At 41.0% G+C, this 12,411-nt stretch overlaps 1 long non-coding RNA gene across 1 annotated transcript; it reads right to left on the bottom strand.

Annotated features, from left to right (window-relative positions):
* Positions 1–812: 812 nt before the first annotated feature.
* Positions 813–3,022, bottom strand: LOC116054829. Its single transcript, XR_004106146.2, has 3 exons — positions 2,982–3,022; positions 1,048–1,133; positions 813–898 (listed from the first exon to the last, which is right to left on the bottom strand). It is a non-coding gene; the product is annotated as an uncharacterized LOC116054829 (long non-coding RNA).
* Positions 3,023–12,411: the final 9,389 nt, after the last annotated feature.

Below are 12,411 nucleotides of genomic sequence, written 5' to 3'. Positions count from 1 at the left end.
GGTGTTATGTTGTGTCTCTGGTGCTTCCACACACATACAAACTTTGAAAAAAATCCATCCATGCTGTTTAGAGTGAGATACGGTTTCTGAATGTGTCCTGCCTTCAGTCTCTGGGTGAGCTGTTCAAAATCGGCACGGCTTGTGACGTCACAAGCCGAAACGAGCAGGCTAACCTCAACCATTAGCTCGTAGCGTTAGCATGCTAACGCTATGGCTAACGCTATGGCTAACGCTAGCATGCTAACGCTAGCATGCTACCTCGTTCTCAATAGCAAAGCACTGCTACAACACACACAAGTTCACCATAATCTACAAAAGAACTACTTCCATGTGCGCCCTCATTTAGAAGTCTCCCAGCTAATCCTGCCTTGTAACTGACCGAAGTTGTAGAAACAGCCTTTCTTTTACTGTCTATGGAGCTAGCTAGCTGACATGATCTACATCTGAGCTACTGGGCATGTGCAGTGCAATGAAAGATAGTACAGAAGAAGAAGAAGAAAAGAGGTCTCACTCTGTAGCTAAAACAGAGACCAGCTGAAAAGAGGATCTGCAGCAGTGAGAGAGAGCGGTGCAGTACAACACAAATATGGTGTTTTTTGAAAATTAAACCATGTAAACCTATTCTGGTACAACATTAAAATACAATTATGAACATGAAAATGAGCATAATATGGCTGCTTTAATGCATCATTTCAACAAAGCCACCAACCTTCTGTCTCCATGTGCGCTGCTGTAATTGGATTGTAATTGTGGACACCAGCAACCACATGATTGGCCGGGCAATTCTATTTCAGTTCTTTATATAAGTTGTGGAAACGGACCAGGAGCAGTTTATGGTAGCGCCGAAGGCCTTTCAGTCAATCTTCCATTGGCGATCTTGTTTTTGGGACTGTAGGAGCTTTGACATAAATCAAAATGATTTAATGGAAGCATCAGACGTACTAGTGAAATAGTAAATAGAAAATAATAAATAGTTAAATGTGCAGACTGATAACTCTCCTGAATACAGAAGTTGAATATATGGTTTCATCTTCATGTGCAACTTACCTATTCATCTGAGACATGTTTATCTGGACAAACATGATGCAAAATGCCTCTCAAACTGTTGTCATAGTTCTGCGCATTGTGTCCAGCTGCAAACAACATGTGGTTAAATGGGTTAATAATCATCACCACCAACTTCATACAAACAGTCTATATTTTAGCAACACCAACAATTGATGAACTCCCCATGCGGCTGGCAGGATTTCAGGTGATTCAGTCTTATCTTTGCAAAGGGATACACACAGTTATAGAAGTAATATCCCTTCTCTCAGCACTTCATACTCTCCTCCCTCAGTGTCAGTTACAAAAAGAGGTCGAGTTTCTTAGGGACCGTTCGGTATTTATGGAATGGACCACCGGAGGAAAATAGGGGAGGGTCATGTCTTTTTATTCTTTGTTGAGGGGAGGGTCACCCAACATGTTTTAGTGTAGGGCGGAGGGAGGGGTGTCACACAACTTTTGTATTAATGAAAACAGCAACATTTCAAAGTGGCTTGTTTGGTGCATATTTTTCCATGTAGCTCTCAGTCTCGGCCCCCGCTACCAGATGGGTCTGACCCATGAGTTTGCTGGGGGGGGGCAGGAGGAGCATTGCCCCCCTGGTGGCTTAAACGGGTAATTGCATTGAAAAAAATTAAACAATTAGTGGAATAATTACATCTGGCATGACCAGACATTTTATAAATATTTTAAATAACACAAAACAACTAAATGGTGGTAGGTAATACATCAGATTTCATATACTGCTTTAGTAAAAAAAATATAACCTGGCTGATGATGGGAGCAGCAGGACGCAAAAAACTAAAGTTACTGTTGCACTAGTCTGGACATCTTGCCGTGCCAACGTTGCAATAAAGGTTTCCTAAATGCCATGTATATAAATGTGATGTCAGCTTACTAATTGATTGCGGGTTTTATGTAGATTTGGACTTTTATACATTTATTCCACTTTGTTTAAACAGCGATGTGGAGAGGCCTCGTTCACCTGTTTGGAGCTGGCTGGTGAATGCGTAGGCCTTGCTGGATACACCGTATCATTTACCTTTTTGTGGATCTACTGATCGCTGTGGATTACTTTTTTTCGTGTCATTGGATTACAGCAAAATCTTTTTTCTCAACGTGTCTTAACGTTTTATGGTGTGACTGTTTCGTTTCTGCGTTTGGAGAGGCATCTCAACAGACTGGAGGTCCAACACTGAGTGTTCACTGTTACATTTTAGTTGACTTTAAGTGTCGGGGCATTCCGCCACCGTCTGTCTATTGCATTCCAAGACAGCCGTGCCGCGATTGGATTTCATGAGGGCGAATTGTTAAATTGTTACAATGTAATTTAAAATCTGCTTTAAAAATAAACATATATGTTTTGGATAATGTTTTGGATAATGTTCAGCTTTGGCAGCTTTACCTATGCTAACATATACAATGACAGAGGAAGCCTAGTGACGAGTCCATAGCAACCAGTTTGTGTGTTGAATTAATTACCCAGTGTGCTTTGCTGAATGGTCTCAATGTTTTATTGTTTTATTTCAGATGAATACTAGTTAATTAGAGGAGTAACTTAGTATTTGAAGTAATGCAGGAAGTGTGCATTTAGTTTCCATGCTTATTGTGTTTCCACAACAATGTTAGTGAGTAAATCTACTGAAATGGCCACCACACCATAACAGAGGAGTGGGATGTGTAAGATCAGAAGGCAGAGGTTAAATCATCTAAGTCATGGCTGTAAAAAATAAAGGGCACCTTCACATCTTTGCCAAGTGCTAACCAGTACAGAAGTCATACATAAATTGATTGGGAGGGTCATGCCTCTTTTCACAATCATTTTGGAGGGTCATAGAACTTTTTTTTACTGGCGAAGGGAGGGTCAAGTCTAATTTTACTAAAGATCCCAAAACTCCTCCGGTGGCACTTTATATAAATAACGAACAGCCCCTTACCTGTCAGAAGGACAACATTTTGTCTGATGTTAGTGTTCAACCTGTGAGGAGACTGCCTTTACTGACTGCAGTTGCTGCAATTTATATGCTTGTGACAAGTAGTGACGCTACGTCTTCATCTGTGGGTGTGTTGGCGCATTTGCATGATACGTGTATTTGCATCCTCATACCAAACAGCACAGCTATGTGTGTCACTTGTAAACAAAATAGAAAGGAAAATTCCCTTCTCCTTCCTGTGCCAAAAAGTAATTATTGTATTGTATGACTTACATAATAATTGCAACATGCTCCGCATAGCTTTCAGATCATTTACCAGAACTACTTTCTAGTGTAATTAATTACATCCCAGCACTGGCCGTCACTTCAAATGTTGCTTCTGCAAGAACTTCTGGGATATGTGTTGGGGAGTTGCCGCGCCATCAAAGTAAGGTGAAGTGTTGATAACCGGAACATAGTTTAGCTTGCAGGAACGTGGATTTGGCTGTTCGGATCAGTTTTTTTAAGTGGTTGGTCTAATAGGAAACTTTCTTTCATTGAGGCCAAAAGACAGGAGCACTTTATCCACATGGACGATACTTCCGGGTCATTTCCGGGTAAGGGAGCAAACAGTAAAATTACCTTTTTGTTTATTATAAGACGCCTGCAGTTTTAAGTTCTCAATCAGAGCATCTAATGGGTAATCAAGCCGCAGTTCAAGATTTGTGATTGTGCTACTCTATTCTCAGGGTTATCTGCAAGCTAATTTTACTTAGATAATCAGGTATCCCCCTTCTAACCTAACCTCTAAAAATGATCCATATTTTGCACAAAGAAACAATGGCAGGAAGCCAAAGCATTAAATGAGGAAACACTCTTTAAAATACTCAGCCTTCAGGCTGAACAGGAAGTGACAGAAACACTGTGGTCCGATTCCGACTTAATAAAATGTTATCAGACCCATATATCAGCTTGTACACAGTCTCCAGTTGTTTTAATTATGCAAGAGTAGCTCTCAAAATGCTCTACATGTGATCTGTTGCTGATATTAATTAACAACACACTGTAGATGATCTGTAATCTGATCAGATTTAGTCTCTCTGACTTCTAAACGTAACTACCAGTCACACAACATGTGTTCTGTACAGAATGCGCCTTTAAATCAGACAAATAGTTAAATCCCTCCAATTAAAATAAAAGAAAGTTTATATAAAATGTCATCATGTTGAGTCGATTCTGAACCAATCAGCTGTTAGATCAGCTGAGAGGCCGGCGTTTCCCAGCATGCCCCTGGGTCCGTCTGGGTCTTGCAGTCAGTGAAAAGCAACTGCGCTGCCTGCATCTCAGAACTGCGGCCGCCTTGATCTTGTGAGCTTATCGTTGCCCACGTGTGCATGACGTCAGAGCAAGTCGGGATCAAGTCGGACACAAATCTAACCGGCATGCATTGGGCGGCGATTGCCGGTGATCGATTCTGCGCAGACCTGGCTCATCTCCAACGAGCCTATTGTATTCACCCCTAAATGGGCATGCTCACCAGACCATGTCGGAGAAAGTCCAAGGTCAGCACGCAACATCTTGTGCTTTCTTTGCAACAACAGGTTTCCTATTTAAAAGGCCATTGAATGTACAGCTGGATGCAGTATTATCTGAAAATGTAAGTACTTAAGTCCAGTATAAAAGCCCTGCACCAATTATTACGTTTTTGAAGGATATATTAGTCATTATTAAAGGGGTGATAGAATGCAAAACTGAGTTTACCTTGTCATAGTTGAATAATGACAGTTCGGTGGGTAACTAGGACATACATAGAACCTCTAACTCACATTGACACCTCTTTCCTCTGCAAATCTCACAATTTGAAACTGCCTCTGAAAACGGGCAAATCCCAACAAATCTAATAGTTGACGTCAACTCGGTGGCTGTGACTTATTTGGCTCTGGTCTTTGTCACGCCCCAAAATTTACATAGCTACAGACCCACTGTTCTGAGACCAGCTGGTGTTCTAAATGTAGCTCGTGCAGATCTGACACTAGTTTAGTTTAGTTTAGTGCAATTCCACGGGAATTACAAAGAAGAAAGTTTGGAAGTTTCAAGGATATTGAAAATGAACCACGGTTGTAAATGCAGTGTTCCAGGCTGTGCAGGGAATGCTGACACTTTTCACATTTCATTGCGGGCTGCCAGTCGTGGTGCTCCAGGTAAGCGGTAGTTGTTGTTTCAGTTACCCCAGAAAAGATGAGTGTGCGCTGGGTATAGAGTAGAGTTTAGATTCTCGGCCCGGGCCCGACCCGAGCCCGACCAGACCTCGGTTATTTTCCGCCACTATCCTCGGGCCAGGCCGGGCCCGGGCCGGACCCTTGATCAAGCAATTTTTTTAAATTCTTTTTTATGTTTTATCCATTACCTTATGAGGATCAGCACCTCTAAATCGGAGGCCATGGTTCTCAGCAGGAAACCGATGGAGTGCCTTCTCCAGGTAGGGAATGAGTCCTTACCCCAAGTGAAGGAGTTCAAGTACCTTGGGGTCTTGTTTGCGAGTGAGGGGACAATGGAGCGGGAGATTGGTCGGAGAATCGGCGCAGCGGGTGCGGTATTTCATTCAATTTATCGCACCGTTGTGACGAAAAGAGAGCTGCGCCAGAAGGCAAAGCTCTCGATCTACCGGTCAGTTTTTGTTCCTACCCTCACCTATGGTCATGAAGGCTGGGTCATGACCGAAAGAACGAGATCCATAAATATATATATATATATATATATATATATATATATATATATATATATATATATAGGCTATATAAAAGTAACAAATGTGTACAAAAATTAGGCTGCAAATGCAGCACGTGTCATGCATGGAGTCTCCTCCTCGCATCACACCGGGCCTGCTGGGCTGTATTGTGTATCTTAAGTGCAACATGGAGCTTGAAGATGTAAAGAAAAAAAGAAAAACAGGAGAATTACCTTTGAGCAAGTGTGGAGGAAAGTCGGAGGTATGGAAGCAGTTTAAACAAGTTGTGGGCAGTGACAACAATATGTTGTTCATCATTGTTTCTTTTTTTTACGTTTCTTCATTCAGACCCATTTGCGATCCGTTCCATTCTGAATAAACTAACAGCGCAGTGTAAATGCTTCGTCCTTGTCGCATTATTCATTAAGATAATTCTAAACCGATTTCTGCAGTTCAAACAACTCAGAATTGTAGTTGAGAACGTCAGTTATAACGGCCCACGTATTAAAAAAGTGTCGGGTTTAAATCGGGCTCGGGCTCATAATTACAGTTAATGTGTTGGGCCGGGCCGGGCCGGGCCGGGCCGGGCTCGGACACAACGTGCTCGGGCTCGGGTAGCGTCGGGCTTGATTTTTTTAGGCTGATCTAAGCTCTAGTACAGAGCACCATAAGCTGCCGGTCGTGGAGCTCCGTCAGGTCAGCGTAGTTGGTGGTCTAGTTACCGGGTAACTGCGAGTGTGGCAGGCATGTTCCCTGATATACACTTAACCAGTAACGGAGTGGCGAGTGGGAGAGTCGGGACTTTTCCCGGTGGGCCAGTAGTGTTTCGACGCCGCGAGGGCCGGTCAAACTGTGCAGCCTCTGCTCAACCCGTACCGCGGGCCGCAGCAGCGGGCATCATTAGACACACACTGTCTGTTAACGTTACCGGGCAGCGGCCGCGGGCTTCCCGAACCCCGGGGCAGCCCGCTGCACATTTAGAAGTCAAAGACCGGGCGGTGTGTGTGTGTGTGTGTGTGTGTGTGTGTGTGTGTGTGTGTGTGTGTGTCTCTGTGTGTCTCTGTGTCTGGGTGTGCTGCAGGCAGCAGTGTGTCTGTGTGTGTGTGTGTGTGTGTGTCTTTGAAAGTCTATTGGTAACATTAACAGACAGTGTGTGAGTCTAATGATGGAAAGCCAAAAAGGAAAAGGGAAAGGTGGCGCTGAGAAAGTCAGACTCAAAAGGAAGAAAAGGGATGGTGTTGCTGGGCTGTGTGTTGTTCATCCCCCGGTGTGTCTGTGCTCTGGAGCTTTGCTCGTTGTAAACCAACCAATCAGTGCGCAGCTCATCTAAATATTCATGAGCATACCATATAAGGCAGAAAACCTCTCCTTTCAATCAAGGGCAATTTCATAGTGTTGCATTAGGGAGCATAGAATAGCACCCGTGCCATTTTCAGCCCAACCAATGTTACATAACCTATTAGGAGACTTTAAGGAACAGTGTGAAATCATTCTATCACCCCTTTAACAACAATCTCATCCCAAACCAAATTCAACTTTGTAGTTACAAAAAAGCTAACCTGAACATGTGAGTAAATATTTCATTATATAATCCTGTTTGAAGTCATCCAGAATTCACACCAAGCCTTGTTTTTGCTGGAATCTTCCTAGGTGAGCCAGTTAATGATACATTTGATTGTAACTACTGAGTGATGTCTACTAGGCAACTATTACTAAGTGTCATTCTGGGTGTGTTTGACATTTATTGGCAGGTGTTCAAAAGAGTAATCTGTTCCGACAATGATGAAGCCATTGAAGCCAAGATTAGTGGGGATTTTATTTTAGTAGTAAATTACATGTATTGTCAACAATGAACAGTTCATTAATCCATTCTGCTGAAAATGCAACAGAATAATCAGGCTTATCTTATCAACTATTCGTACATATAGCTGCAAAAAGTAAAGCACTGTAATTCATCTATATTCCATGTATTTATTTTTGGCTCCTAAAACACAGGGCTTTAAAGCCGTGGAGCAGAGTTCATGTCCTGAAGAAGTTAAGGAGAAAACACAAGACTTTCACCCAGGATACAGGTGTTCATGTCCTGAAGAAGTTAAGGAGAAAACACAAGACTTTCACCAGGAAACAGGTGTTCATGTCCTGAAGAAGTTAAGGAGAAAACACAAGACTTTCACCCAGTTAAACTCAAGTGCAACGATCACTGAATTGTCGGTAACTTCAAGGTGCCACCTTTTGTCTGCAAAATGTCACCGTAAAGATGTATGTGTAGGATATCATATGTGTTCCAGTGATTCACACGTATCCAACCCTCTATGATCTATACTATACTAAGTTTGTAGAAATGTTTTCACTTTGACACTGAAGAGTCTCTTTCTGTTGATCAATGACAAAAGCTTTAATAATTCGCTGTGATTCAAAATATAAAACAGGGACTTTACATAATCCTATCCTATCCTAACCTATCCAGTAGGTGTGGACAAAAAGTGGGTCATTTTATATTGCTACCTTGGTGGCCAATGCTTTGCTGAATTACAATTAATAGTTATATAATCAATATTCCGTATGCATGAGTCTCAGATGGATCGTGTCCAGATTTAAACACTGCTCTGCACAATTCACAGTCATAAATTACAGTCTGTCGTGTGAAAGAGCTAAAGAGCCAGAATGATGAGACATGTGAATGCAAGTAATAGCTTTAAAACAACAAGGAAGTTATTGCCTGGGTTGCTGAATATGATTTATGGTTAGAGGCAAGTCATTCGGTGAGGAATCTGTTGCGGTAATTAGTTGAGAGCCACTCATAGGTATTTATTAGAGATGTCTCTCTGACGTCAGTGCTTAAACTGCTTTTAATGTAATAATTAGGTCACAGTAATATTCAGCATGACTTATGTCTAGACAAGAGGAACACAGCCAAGTAAACTCAGGCAACGTGAGTTGTTAAATAACAGCAGACCAATGTCTTAAAAAAACTAACTGCTTGCGAAAAAAGCAAAAGAGATGCATGTCAGTGAGGTCACATCCTTTCAGTGGTCTTTACGTTTGAATGTTGAATTGTTGCTTCATCAACATTTTCACTTTCTCCCAGTCTTATAGTCTTATGGTATGTCCACTTGCAAGCGCCATTTTCACGCTTCCCATTCATCGTCTATGTTTGCAGCCGGGCAGTGCATTCTGGTAGTGTCTCTGCAACGTTCAAGAGACGGGGCTTCGAGTTGCCCACTCCATATTTGCATAAAGTTGAAACCAGGCTACGTTATGTAAATCAGGGACGTCCAGCTCTACTCTCTGCCTCTCGAAAACTCCTGAAAATCTTTTAAACTGACCCTTCTAAAATGAAGACAGATTCTGCAGGTGCAGTTTTTTTCTCGTGCACATTTCGGTGAACTATTTCGTGAAAAGTTTCCAAACGAGCCGCCATGTTGGTCCGTTTTAAAATCCGGGAGCAGACATCCCCACGAGTAAAGTGTTTGTCCAATCAGCTGCAGCTGTCGTGGTTGTAGGAGGGTGGAGCCTGTTGTCTTTGCTTGTCAGTGGTCAGTGAACAGAAATTGATAACTGCTAGTCAACCGTCCAAGGTTAGTAATAATTAAATGTCTTTTTTAAGGTTGTCATCTGTGGGTGTGTTTGACCATGTTTGCATTAACACGTGTGTGTTTGCATTTGAATCTTAAACTCATACCAGGTAACTCAGTTCCAGTGAATTTCTTGGCAGTTGTGCACAGGAGCGTAGCACAAAATTCTGGGCCCTGTAGAAAGGCATTTTCTATGGGCCAGAGCTATTCATTCTAGCATCTTTTTGGGCCCTCCTCAAATAACGGTCCTTGGTACTCCTTTTTCCCCCCCAGTCCGACGCCCCTGGTTGTGCATCCGATTGTCCTGACATCTTTTTTTTTTTTTTGCTCCAAGTCTTTTTATTGATATTTATACATAGAGAGATAGTGTACAAAGCACATAAATTCAGAAGCATAGGTGAACAGAAATGTTACAAGTATAAACACCATACCCTCCCCCCTTCGCTCCAACAGAGCCCTGTCCCTGCAACAATATTACTGTACCATTCAATAACCTAGTATTGATTGAACTTGTATGCAACCACTTATATTATATGCATCACCTAAGTATCAAAATTACATGTACACACACAAAACAAATTATATATATATATATATATTAATTAAAACAAAACAGTATGATAAATGGTCCTTATGGGTTTCAAATTATACAGAATACAGGATCAGTCATATGAAACATCAATATTAGTGACATCTAATTTCTCTATATAACTGAAAAAAGGTTTCCATGTAGCATACATTTTTTGAATACATCCTCTTGTAGAATAGCGAATCTTCTCTAATACCAAATGGTGTAGAATGTCATTGATCCACATCTTAAAGGTTGGGGGAAGTTTCTCCTTCCATTTAAAGAGTATTAACTGCCTAGCTATGAGAGATGCAAAAGCTATCATATTCTTTGCCTGGCGGTTAAGGTGAATGTCTTGTGGAGTTATTCCAAATATGGCAGTGATGGCAGAAAGTTCTATAGGTACTTGTAAAACATCTGAAAAAGTTTTAAATATTGACTGCCAGAAATTATCTAGTTTTGAACAAAACCAGAACATATGAGAGAGGGTGGCTGGCATTTGCCTACACCGATCACAAATAGGATTGATGCTCGGTGTGAACTTTGCTAGCCTTACTTTAGACCAGTGAAGGCGATGCATAACCTTGAACTGGATAACTGTGTGTCGTAAGCAGATTGAAGAGGAATGAATTCTATCTAACCCTCTTTCCCAGACCTCCTCAGGAAGTTCGAACCCCAATTCGCTCTCCCATTGAGTCTTTAATGACGTCAAAGGTTCCAAATTATATGTATTTAGTAGGGAGTATATTTTCCCAATAGCCCCTCTGGAACCTGAATTAAGCTTCAGAATGGAATTTAAGAGGGAGTGGAAACATGAATTCATTTCAGAATGATCTATTTGCTTAGTGTCCGATTCATCATTTATCTCAGCTATAGTCCTATCCACGGTTTTCTGGTGGAGCTGATGGGCAAGAATCTTCCCTGTCTTTTCACCACATTCGTATGCTTTACTCTGTCATTTATTTATTAGGTTTTTAATGCGTCTTGTTGATAGCAGGTTGAACACTGTTTGAAGAGTTAATCGCAGTTTGAATAAATCGTTGGATGGAGTGACAGCAAGTGTAGTATCTAATTTGAGAATATCATTTGTTAGCTGTTCAAGTTTCATATTGTGACGTTTTCTTTGTTGTGTGCTATATGATATTATTTGTCCCCTCAAGTACGCCTTCATGGATTCCCACACTGTTAAAGGAGACATTCCTGGGGTCTGGTTATGTTCGAGGAAGAAAATGATTTCATCTGAAAGTAGTAAAGTATTAAGACGCCAGGGGTGATAGTTAGTATGCGAAATTGGTATACATAAAGTCATCGACAAAGGGGCGTGATCTGAAATAATTATAGCGTGATATTCACACTTTCTTATTAGTGAAAGAAGGCTTTTATCCAAAAAGAAATGTAATATGTTCCGTGGACCAGAGAAAAGAAGGAGTGACTTCTAGCTGTAGGATTTTGAAAATACCACGCATCAGCTATACCATTAGTATTAAGAAAAAGCTGCAGTTGAGAGGCTGCAATGGATTTGGACGCAGTCCTAGACGAGCTACGGTCCAGAGTAGGTGATAATGTGCAGTTCATATCTCCTCCGAGGATAAGATAATGTGTATCCATGTTGGGGATATGAGCAAAGAAATTTATAAAAAAAGAACTATCATCCCAATGTGGTGCATATAGATTGGCCAGGACAACCGGTGCGTTGTACAGCCTGCCCACTACAATTATGTAACGCCCTGAGGAGTCTGTTTCCACCTTTGACATTACAAATGGGATATTCTTATTAACAAGGATGGCCACACCTCTAGATTTAGAATGGAAATTAGAATGATATGATTGTCCAATCCATCCTCCCCTGAGTCGAAAATGGTCAAAGGTTCGGAGATGTGTCTCCTGAAGAAAGGCAATTCCCGTCTTTAATTTACTCAAATGAGTCAATACTTTCTTTCATTTGATGGGGTGGTTCAAGGATTTTACATTCCAGCGTACAAAGGTTACATTAGCTGATCTGTTTGAGAAATCTGTGTTAGTCGTAGTAAAACAGAGAAAGATTAGTGGCGTGTTACATCCGCCTGCATTTATACTTTCTAGAATGTTGACAGGACATTTAAAAGATAAGTAAGTATGAACAATGAACCAAGGAAAAACAAGGGTGATTGTAAACCCAGGTACAGTAAATCCCCAACCCTCACCTGTCAGAACAAGGTGACTCCCAAACCCCTCACAAAAATATCTACACATTTAAGTGCTTGTGTGAGGATACACTAGCTCTAAAAGAACAAACTCTGCTGTATATAGAACGTAGTTTTGTATGAGGCACCTTAGAGAATAACGGATTAAACATTTCAAACTTAAAGGTTTTTTTAATAAACAAAAAAAAAAAAAAGAATTCCTTCTGTTGCCTAAGCATTGAGCATAGATAGAAAGGGAAATAATAATAATAATAATAATAATAATAATAATAAGAGAGACACACACTACAGTACTCCGACCAGTCAAATTATTATATCTGTTGTAAACAAAATAAAAGAGTGAAAAAACAGCACAGTTTTGATTCCTTAGGTGCTCTCTATTTCTCCATCTGGAACAGCC

The sequence above is a fragment of the Sander lucioperca genome, chromosome 6 (genome assembly GCF_008315115.2).
Source record: "Sander lucioperca isolate FBNREF2018 chromosome 6, SLUC_FBN_1.2, whole genome shotgun sequence".
NCBI classification, from domain to species: domain Eukaryota; kingdom Metazoa; phylum Chordata; class Actinopteri; order Perciformes; family Percidae; genus Sander; species Sander lucioperca.
Note: the sequence above shows the minus strand (reverse complement) of the source record. Positions and strands in the feature narration are given on the sequence as shown.